This window comes from Oncorhynchus keta, chromosome 23 (assembly GCF_023373465.1).
Source record: "Oncorhynchus keta strain PuntledgeMale-10-30-2019 chromosome 23, Oket_V2, whole genome shotgun sequence".
NCBI lineage: Eukaryota > Metazoa > Chordata > Actinopteri > Salmoniformes > Salmonidae > Oncorhynchus > Oncorhynchus keta.
Window position 1 is genome coordinate 33851905 of NC_068443.1, and position 9865 is coordinate 33861769.

Here is a 9865-nt window from a genome sequence, read left to right on the forward strand (position 1 = left end):
TTCAAAAATTGATTAAATTGTTTCACCCCCCTCAAGGTTCTACACACACCACCCCATAATGATAAAGCAAACACAAAAAAATGTAAATCTTCCATTTACATAAGTATTCAGACCCTTTATTCAGTACTTTTTTGAAGCACTTTTGGCAGCAATTACAGCCTTGAGTTTTCATGGGTATGACGCTACAAGATTGGCACACTTGTATTTGGGGAGTTTCTGACATTCTTCTCTGCAAACGCTCTCAAGCTCTGTCAGGTTGGATGGGGAGTGTTAATGCACAGCTATTTTGAGGTCTCTCCAGAGGTGTTCGATCGGATTCAAGTCCAGGCTCTGGCTGGGCCAGTCAAGGACATTAAGAGACTTGTCCCAAAGCCAAATATGAGTTGACTTGGGGGTGTGGTTTGATGTGAGTTTCTTTAGTTCATCTTTGCCACCACCAAGACACACCCATGTGTCAGAACCTTGCCCAAGTCTTTGAGTTCCCGTGCCCTCTGGAGCAGGTTCTCATTAAGGATCCCTCTGTACTTTACTTGGTTCATCTTTCCCACAATCCTGGCTAGTCTCCCAGTCCCTGACGCTGAAAAACATCCCCACAGCATGATGCTGCCACTACCAAGCTTCACTTTAGGGATGATGCCATGTTTCCTCCAGATGTGATGGTTGGCATTCAGGCCAAAGAGTTCAATCTTGGTTCCATCAGACCAGAGAATCTTGTTTCTCATTGTCTGACAGTCCTTTAGGTGCACTTTGACAAACTCCAAGCGGGCTGTCAAGTGTCTTTTACTGAGGAATGTCTTCCGTCTGGCTACTCTACCATGAGTTCCTGATTGGTGTTAGTTGCAGAGATGGTTTTCCTTCTGGAAGGTTCTCGCATCTCCACATAGGAACTCTGGAGCTCTGTCAGAGTGACCATCAGATTCTTGGTCACCTCCCTGACCAATGCCCTTCTCCCCTGATTGCTCAGTTTGGCCGGGCGGCCAGCTCTAGGATGAGTCTTGGTGATGGAGGCCACTGTTCTTGGGGACCGTCAATGGTATTGCCAGTAGTGCTGTCCCAAGAATATTGCTGAACTGAAAGAGCTTTGTAAAGAGGAATGGACCAAAATTCCTTCTGACCCGTTGTGCAGGTCTGATCCGCAACTTCAGAAAACGTCTGGTTGAGGTTATTGCGGCCAAAGGAGGGTCAACCAGTTATTAAATCCAAGGGCTCACATGCTTTTCCCACCCTGCACTGTGAATGTTTACACAGTGTGTTCAATAAAGACATGAAAACGTATAATTGTTTGTTAATAGTTTAAGCGGACCGTTTGTCAAATGTTGTGACCTAGATGAAGTTCAGATCAAATTTTATGAACAATTTAAGAGGAAATCCAGGTATTTCAAAAGGATTCACATACTTTTTCTTGCCACTGTATGTGCTTGTGTGTAAGCCTGTGTGTGCGCATTTGTGCTGACCGGTCACAGGAGTAGGCCACCAGCAGGCTGAGCAGGAATACTGTAGGAGATGAAGGTTAAGATGACTGCTGCCAGGGTTCCCTTGAGGATAGAGTAGCTTGGGCTCTTCAGGTCCCCTGGAGTAGAGTAAGAGAGAGAGTAAGAGAGTCCACGCATGAATAAGTCATTTTGGAAAAAACATCTGCTGAATGAGAGAGCGAGAGACACACACACACACAAAACATTAGGAACACCTTTCTAATACTGAGTTGCACCCATTTTGCTCTCAGAACAGCCTCAATTCATCGGGGTGTGGACTCTACAATGATTCTAATGCGTGCCACAGGGATGCTGGCCCACAGTTGTGTCAAGTTGGCTGGATGTCCTTTGGGTGGTGAACCCTCCTTAATACACACGGGAAACTCTTGCCACAAACAGTGCGCCTGACACCTACTACCATATGTCGTTCAAAGCCACTGAATCTTTTGTCTTGCCCATTCACCCTCTGAATGGCACACATACACAATCCATGTCTCAGTGCTTGAAAATCCTTATTTAACCTGTCTCCTCCCCTTCATCTACACTGATTGAAGTGAACTTAACAAGTGACATCAATAAGGTATCCTAGCTTTCTCCTGGGTTCACCTGGTCAGTCTGTCATGGAAAGAGCAGGTGTTCCTAATGTTTTGTACACTCAGTGTATAATAAAAATGGCTTCAGTGACAAAATATTATGTCTAAACACCAGACCGTTTTTTTTTTTAAATGGTATTTGAGTATTTGTTATTTAAATACTTATTTTCTGTGTATTTAAGTACTTTCAAATAATGTGGCCCCAGGCCGGCCAACTTCTTTTGGAAGTATTTTGAAATAATTTCCTATAAATAGCCTACTATTTTAAAGTATTTTCAAATACTTATTTTAAATACTATTTTCAAATACCTGGTTAAATGCAAGGGAGTATTTGAATTAGTGTATTAGAGTATTTTAAAATACATTCATATACTCTACTTGTCTTCTCAAATAAAAAACATATCTAAATAACAACTTCCAAATGTCTTTGAAAGTAGTTGAAATAACCTAAATAGCATTTGAACTCAGGTCTGCTAAAACACTCACATCATGTACGCTGAACTTCTGCCGATGTCTGCCCTTAGTCTCATCTGACACGTTGGAACTAGAACCATGATGCCTGTTGAACATGACAGCAAACACGGTGTAAATGTCATCATGGTGCCTGTGGTGTAGTCTCCTGTGTAGTCAGCTGGGAGGGGGAGAAGAGATCACAGAATACATTAACATCTATCAAGACAATCTCCAAAGACAAGATATTGCTGATTTGGATTTCTGAACTATTATGGCTGCGTTTACACAGGCAGCCCAATTCGTGGGGTGTTCTGTGGAATTGGAACAATTCGGAACGTTCAGATAGAAATAGGCTTTGTAGATCAAACTTATTTAGAATAAGGAAGCACGTCAGCTCTATTCATGGCATTTCTATCTGCAATGTTCAAGAATGTTTGGCATCTGAACGTTGCCCTGATCTTCATCCAATAATTGGTGTTATGACCAATCAGATCAACTCTTGAACAATCAGATCAACCCATTTGTCAAAAATTGGACAAAAGATCAGAATAGGGCTGCCCGTGTAAACAAAGCGTATAGGATTACAGGTCTACGGTGAATACCAAACCAGCCCTCATCGGTTTCATAATAAAACACAAATGAAAATGAACAATTTCCCGCTGTCATTTTACAAGATCTAAACCTCAGTAACAGATAAACATTATTTGGGAGGTATTTGTTTATTTTTGTGTTATTTTGTATGAAAAAAACATACTGCAGTGCGTGTTGGGATAGCACTTCGATCTGGAGCGTGCAGCCTTGCTGTCTCGGTCTAGTTAGCCCCTACACCCTCTAATTTGGGTAACTTGTGCATCAAATCAAATTTTATTTGTCACTTACACATATTCAGCAGATGTTATTGCGGGTGCAGCAAAATTGCTCCAACAGGGCAGCAGTATCTAACAATTCACAACAATACACACACATCTCAAAGTAAAACAATGGAATTAAGAAATATATAAATGTTAGAATGAGCAATGTCAGAGTGGCATTGACTAAAATACAGTAGAATAGAATAGAGTATACACTATAAAGCAGTTGAGTAAAGCAGTATGTAAACATTATTTAAACAGTATTAAAGTGACTCGTGTTCAATTATTAAAGTGGCCAGTGACTCCCAAGTCTATAGGGCAGCAGCCTCTAAGGTGCAGGGTTGCATAACCGGGTGGAAGCCAGCTAGTGATGGTTAACTTGTGCATATGGAGGAGGCAAAAGGGGCAAAAGAGTGGTTTGGGATGCAGCCCTAGTGAAAATGGTGTTTAGGTACTTTTGGATATGCTCAAAAGATGTCCACCAGACCTCTACATAGCCCAACCCCTGGCATGCAGCAACACCCCAACAAAACATCCTATACTCCCCCCCCCACAGGTTGTCCCTCAGGGTTGCCAGGCAATGATCAGTGAAGTTGGCAGTGCCCAGGCCGGTGGTAGCGTTGGCACCAGGAGCGTAGGGAAGCGCGATGTCCTGCGGGCCCACAGCGAAGAAACTGAGGATGAAGGTGGCCAGGACCGACATGACGATTATTGAAAATTAGGAAGACGGCCTTGGCATAGATGTGAGCGCTAATCTGAAATGACAGTATATGTAGATGTCATCATGTATAGTCTGCAAACAAAACGTAGTACATTATATAGGAAATAGGTTATAATGCATCCCTAGGAAGAGACACACTGCATCACATTTCTCTTTCCTTTCTCCCAGTGTGTACGGGCTAGGGAGTTTCCAGCATGCCTCTAAGGAAGCAGAGGAGAGAGAGAAAACTATCTTACCCGACAGAAGAGGCAGAGAAGAATGGCCGTGCCATAGAGCAGAGACCACCAGTATTCAGCAGGTAACACCTGGTCCAAGATCAGTGGTGCTAAGGACACAGTAGGCGCAGCCAGCATCCAGAGCCCCGCTGGCGATGGCACTGAACGACAGAACAGTCAAACTGATGAGGTATGCCACTATGAACATGGCTATGGACTGGTACATCCCACACTGGTACATCCCACACTGGTACATCCCACACTGGTACATCCCCCATGAACGCTACACACACAGCCCGGAGAAAACAGTCAAATACTGTAGGTGTGTGTGTGTGTGTGTGTCAGCATGTAAAGTCCCCCATATTCCCCTATTTTAATGTAGTCAACAACGCCAAACATCGACAGTAATGTTAGAATTACCACGCCGGAATCCAACAGAACTGAATTTCAATACCATTTCTTTGTAACCCCAACAACAGCATCACTTTTTGTAACCATACATCCTTACGTTCCAACTTTCCAGATCTTCAACGACACAAAACGGATGCAGAGTCTGCACCATTACTACTCTTCTTGGTTGCGCCTCCTCTGTCCATTGCAATCGAACAACAAATCGCAACCATTTCTGTTGAATATACAGATAAATCATTTGTCAGTCTGTTGCATAGATTAATGTCGAACTCAGGAAATACACCTGCATAAATACACCTGCTCCAGTCATCCCATTCATGGGATCCTTTGAACCGTCTGTATACACTGCAAGACAATAATACAACCGATTACTCATTTATTGATCCACTAGTGCTCCTACATTATCTTCTTCACACCACGGTTTCTTTTCTTCGGTCAGGCTAAGATCAACACGTGGTCTTGAATAAAAGCACAATGGCACATTTCCTACTGACACAGGTGGCCTTATTACAATATCTCCGAGTCCACAATTCATCAATCCCTTTTCCAATCTCTGGGCCAGATCCCCTCTTTTGATATTGTGCATATTTCCAGCAGTCTTCCAATACTGTTAGCGTAGAATGATCTACCATACTACCCTTCAGTCTTGCCCAGTATGCCAGGGTTACCTTACCTCTTCTAAGGGATAGTGACATTTCCCCAGTAACTCAAATCAAAGTTTATTTATCACTGCGCCGAATACAACAGGTAGACCTTACAGCGAAATGCTTACTTACAGGCTCTAACCAATAGTGCAAAAAAGGTATTAGGTGAACAATGGGTAGGTAAAGAAATAAAACAGCAGTAAAAAGACAGTCTATATACAGCAGCAAGGCTACATACAGACACCGGTTAGTCAGGCTGATTGAGGTAGTATGTGCATGTAGATATGGTTAAAGTGACTATACATATATGATGAACAGAGCAACAGTAGCTTAAAAGAGGGGTGGCCTGGAGGGACAGATAGCAGATAGCCCGGTTAGCCAATGTGCGGGAGCACTGGTTGGTCAGCCCAATTGACGTAGTATGTACATGAATGTATAGTTAAAGTGACTATGCATATATGATCATCAGAGAGTAGAGGCAGCGTAAAAACAGGGGTTGAGGGGGGGCACACAATGCAAATAGTCCAGGTAGCCATTTGGTTACCTGTTCAGGAGTCTTCTGGCTTCTGGTAAAAACATTTTTTTTTGTCCTAGACTTGGCACTCCGGTACCACTTGCCATGTGGTAGTAGAGAGAACAGTCTGACTGTGGTGTCTGGGTTCTTTGACAATTTTTAGGGCCTTCCTCTGACACCGCCTGGTGTAGAGGTCCTGGATGACAGGCAGCTTAGCCCCAGTGATGTACTGTAAAGCCTGAACCGGTGTAGTTTTAAATGCACCATCGCACATCCTGAGTGCCCTAGCTTGCATCCTATGATGGCACAACAGCGATGTAAAAGCAGCATAACCATATACAAATAAAATGTGAAATAAATAAATTAAATAAAAAGCACCCATAAAATGTGGACAATCAAAGTACGATAAATATTCATGTTCAAGATAATACACCAATATGCCTACAATAACCTGTTCCACTGATTTACAGAGATTTGACGTAAGTGCAATAGGTCTATAACGAGCAGGACAGGATGAATCTTTACCAGGATTCACAAAAGGCAAATCCACAGCACGTTTCCATCCTGATGGTAGCTCTCCTGTCCTCGATATTTTGTTAAATAAACTCCAAATCGTTCCCAAAACTTCCGTAGGCAGATGTTTAAACATAATGTAGCATAATGGATCCTCGCCTGGAGCAGTACAGCCACACCCCTCGTTATTTCAAACAATGGTTAATCCAGCATCCAGTCATTCTCCAGAATCCCACTTCTTACGCTATACATCTTCATGCATTCTTAGATTTTCTTCCTTACATTCATCACTGAGATTGTCAACTTCAAGCACTGCTGCAAAAGCTCTATGATAACATGGCGGTCCGCAATCAAACGTTTAAAGTGCATGCTGCCACCTACTGTGCTGGATTGCATGATCAATCATGATCTTCCAAATTCTGTGCGACCATGAAAATCAAATTAAAAACCAAATAAATCCCTAACTTCTACCACACCCTTCCTCCTCCCCAAAACCCCCTCCCCAACTCCATTAAACGTTATCTATATCATGCTGAAACAACCAGCTGTCAACAGCATGTCAACAACCGTTTCAACGGTAACACATCTGTTACCCCCAATTTCTCTTTTGCGGTCTCCACAATAACTTTCAACCTGACATTTCTGCTTTACACAACCCGAGTCGTATTGATAACCTTCCCAATAATTTTTTTTATTATTATTTTTTTATTTCACCTTTATTTAACCAGGTAGGCTAGTTGAGAACAGGTTCTCATTTGCAACTGCGACCTGGCCAAGATAAAGCATAGCAGTGTGAACAGACAACACAGAGTTACACATGGAGTAAACAATTAACAAGTCAATAACACAGAGAAAAAAGGGGAGTCTATATACAATGTGTGCAAAAGGCAAATAATTACAATATTGCAGATTAACACTGGAGTGATAAATGATCAGATGATCATGTACAGGTAGAGATATTGGTGTGCAAAAGAGCAGAAAAGTAAATAAATAAAAACTGTGGGGATGCGGTAGGTGAAAATGGGTGTGCTATTTACCAATAGATTATGTACAGCTGCAGCGATCGGTTAGCTGCTCAGCTAGCTGATGTTTGAAGTTGGTGAGGGAGATAAAAGTCTCCAACTTCAGCGATTTTTGCAATTCGTTCCAGTCACAGGCAGCAGAGTACTGGAACGAAAGGCGGCCGAATGAGGTGTTGGCTTTAGGGATGATCAATGAGATACACCTGCTGGAGCGCGTGCTACGGATGGGTGTTGCCATCGTGACCAGTGAGCTGAGATAAGGCGGAGCTTTGCCTAGCATGGCCTTGTAGATGACCTGGAGCCAGTGGGTCTGGCGACGAATATGTAGCGAGGGCCAGCCGACTAGAGCATACAAGTCGCAGTGGTGGGTAGTATAAGGTGCTTTAGTGACAAAACGGATGGCACTGTGATAAACTGCATCCAGTTTGCTGAGTAGAGTGTTGGAAGCAATTTTGTAGATGACGTCGCCGAAGTCGAAGATCGGTAGGATAGTCAGTTTTACTAGGGTAAGCTTGGCAGCGTGAGTGAAGGAGGCTTTGTTGCGGAATAGAAAGCCGATTCTTGATTTGATTTTCAATTGGAGATGTTTGATATGGGTCTGGAAGGAGAGTTTGCAGTCTAGCCAGACACCTAGGTACTTATAGGTGTCCACATATTCAAGGTCGGAACCATCCAGTGTGGTGATGCTAGTCGGGCATGCGGGTGCAGGCAGCGATCGGTTGAAAAGCATGCATTTGGTTTTACTAGCGTTTAAGAGCAGTTGGAGGCCACGGAAGGAGTGTTGTATGGCATTGAAGCTCGATTGGAGGTTAGATAGCACAGTGTCCAATGACGGGCCGAAAGTGTATACAATGGTGTCGTCTGCGTAGAGGTGGATCAGGGAATCGCCCGCAGCAAGAGCAACATCATTGATATATACAGAGAAAAGAGTCGGCCCGAGAATTGAACCCTGTGGCACCCCATAGAGACTGCCAGAGGACCGGACAACATGCCCTCCGATTTGACACACTGAACTCTGTCTGCAAAGTAAATGGTGAACCAGGCAAGGCAGTCATCCGATGGTGATTGACAGAGTCGAAAGCCTTGGCAAGGTCGATGAAGACGGCTGCACAGTACTGTCTTTTGTCGATGGCGGTTATGATGTCGTTTAGTACCTTGAGTGTGGCTGAGGTGCACCCGTGACCGGCTCGGAAACCAGATTGCATAGCGGAGAAGGTACGGTGGGATTCGAGATGGTCAGTGACCCGTTTGTTGACTTGGCTTTCGAAGACCTTAGATAGGCAGGATGGATATAGGTCTGTAACAGTTTGGGTCCAGGGTGTCTCCCCCTTTGAAGAGGGGGATGACTGCGGCAGCTTTCAATCCTTGGGGATCTCAGACGATATGAAAGAGAGGTTGAACAGGCTGGTAATAGGGGTTGCGACAGAAATAGAGGGTCCAGATTGTCAAGCCCAGCTGATTTATACGGGTCCAGGTTTTGCAGCTCTTTCAGAACATCTGCTATCTGGATTTGGGTAAAGGAGAACCTGGAGAGGCTTGGGCGAGGAGCTGCGGGGGGGCCGGAGCTGTTGGCCGAGGTAGGAGTAGCCAGGCGGAAGGCATGGCCAGCCGTTGAGAAATGCTTGTTGAAGTTTTCGATAATCATGGATTTGTCGGTGGTGACCGTGTTAAAAGCTATGAAGTCAACTTTATTCATTATCAAAGTGTCCTTTGACACCACACATTCCTTTACACTGAACAGCTTCATGTCCCATTCTTTGGCATTTAAAACACTGCAGTGCATATGGACAAAAATTCTCTAACATTGAAACTAAGGAATCCTATCTGTACATGTCCCAGCAAGACTTCCTCAAACCTCAGCGTCACTGATAAGCTTTCACTACTTTGATCCTCTTTCCTACTGATCAACTTTTTGGCCTCAATCACTCCCTTCACATTTTCTTTAATATCATCTGTGGACAGAGACTCCAGTGATGACTCCCCTTAACCGATCACAGTGGTTTCCAGACTTTTTATAGTCCCGTACCCCTTCAAACATTCAACCTCCAGCTGTACCCTCTCTAGCACCAGGGTCAGTGCACCCTCAAATGTTGTTTTTTTGCCACCATTGTAAGCCTGCCACACACACACACTTATTAAACATAGGAACGAATGCAAGTTGTCGTCACAACCCGGCTCGTGGGAAGTGACAAAGAGCTCTTATAGGACCAGGGCACAAATAACAATATAAGAATAAATACATTTGCTCTTTATTTAACCATCTTTCATATAAAACCTTATTTGTTCATCGAAAATGGTGAATCACTCACGACAGGTTAATGAGAAGGGTGTGCTTGAAAGGATGCACATACAGTAACTCTGTAATGTTGGGTTGTATTGGAGAGAGTCTCAGCCTTTTTGCACACACAGTCTGTGCCTGTATTTAGTTTTCATGCTTGTGAGGGCCGAGAATCCAC

General features: G+C 43.7%; 1 protein-coding gene across 3 annotated transcripts in view; it reads right to left on the minus strand.

Annotated features, from left to right (window-relative positions):
- Positions 1–4116, minus strand: part of LOC118402188 (period circadian protein homolog 2) — a 52319-nt gene extending 48203 nt beyond the window's left edge. For all 3 annotated transcript variants that reach the window (XM_052477052.1, XM_052477053.1, XM_035800197.2), the window contains exons 1-3: positions 3398–4116; positions 2552–2696; positions 1455–1570 (exon numbers count right to left, since the gene is read on the minus strand). The gene's annotated coding sequence lies outside the window, so the exon portion shown is untranslated. The remainder of the gene's footprint in view (positions 1–1454; positions 1571–2551; positions 2697–3397) is intronic.
- Between the last annotated feature and the right edge of the window lie 5749 nt (positions 4117–9865).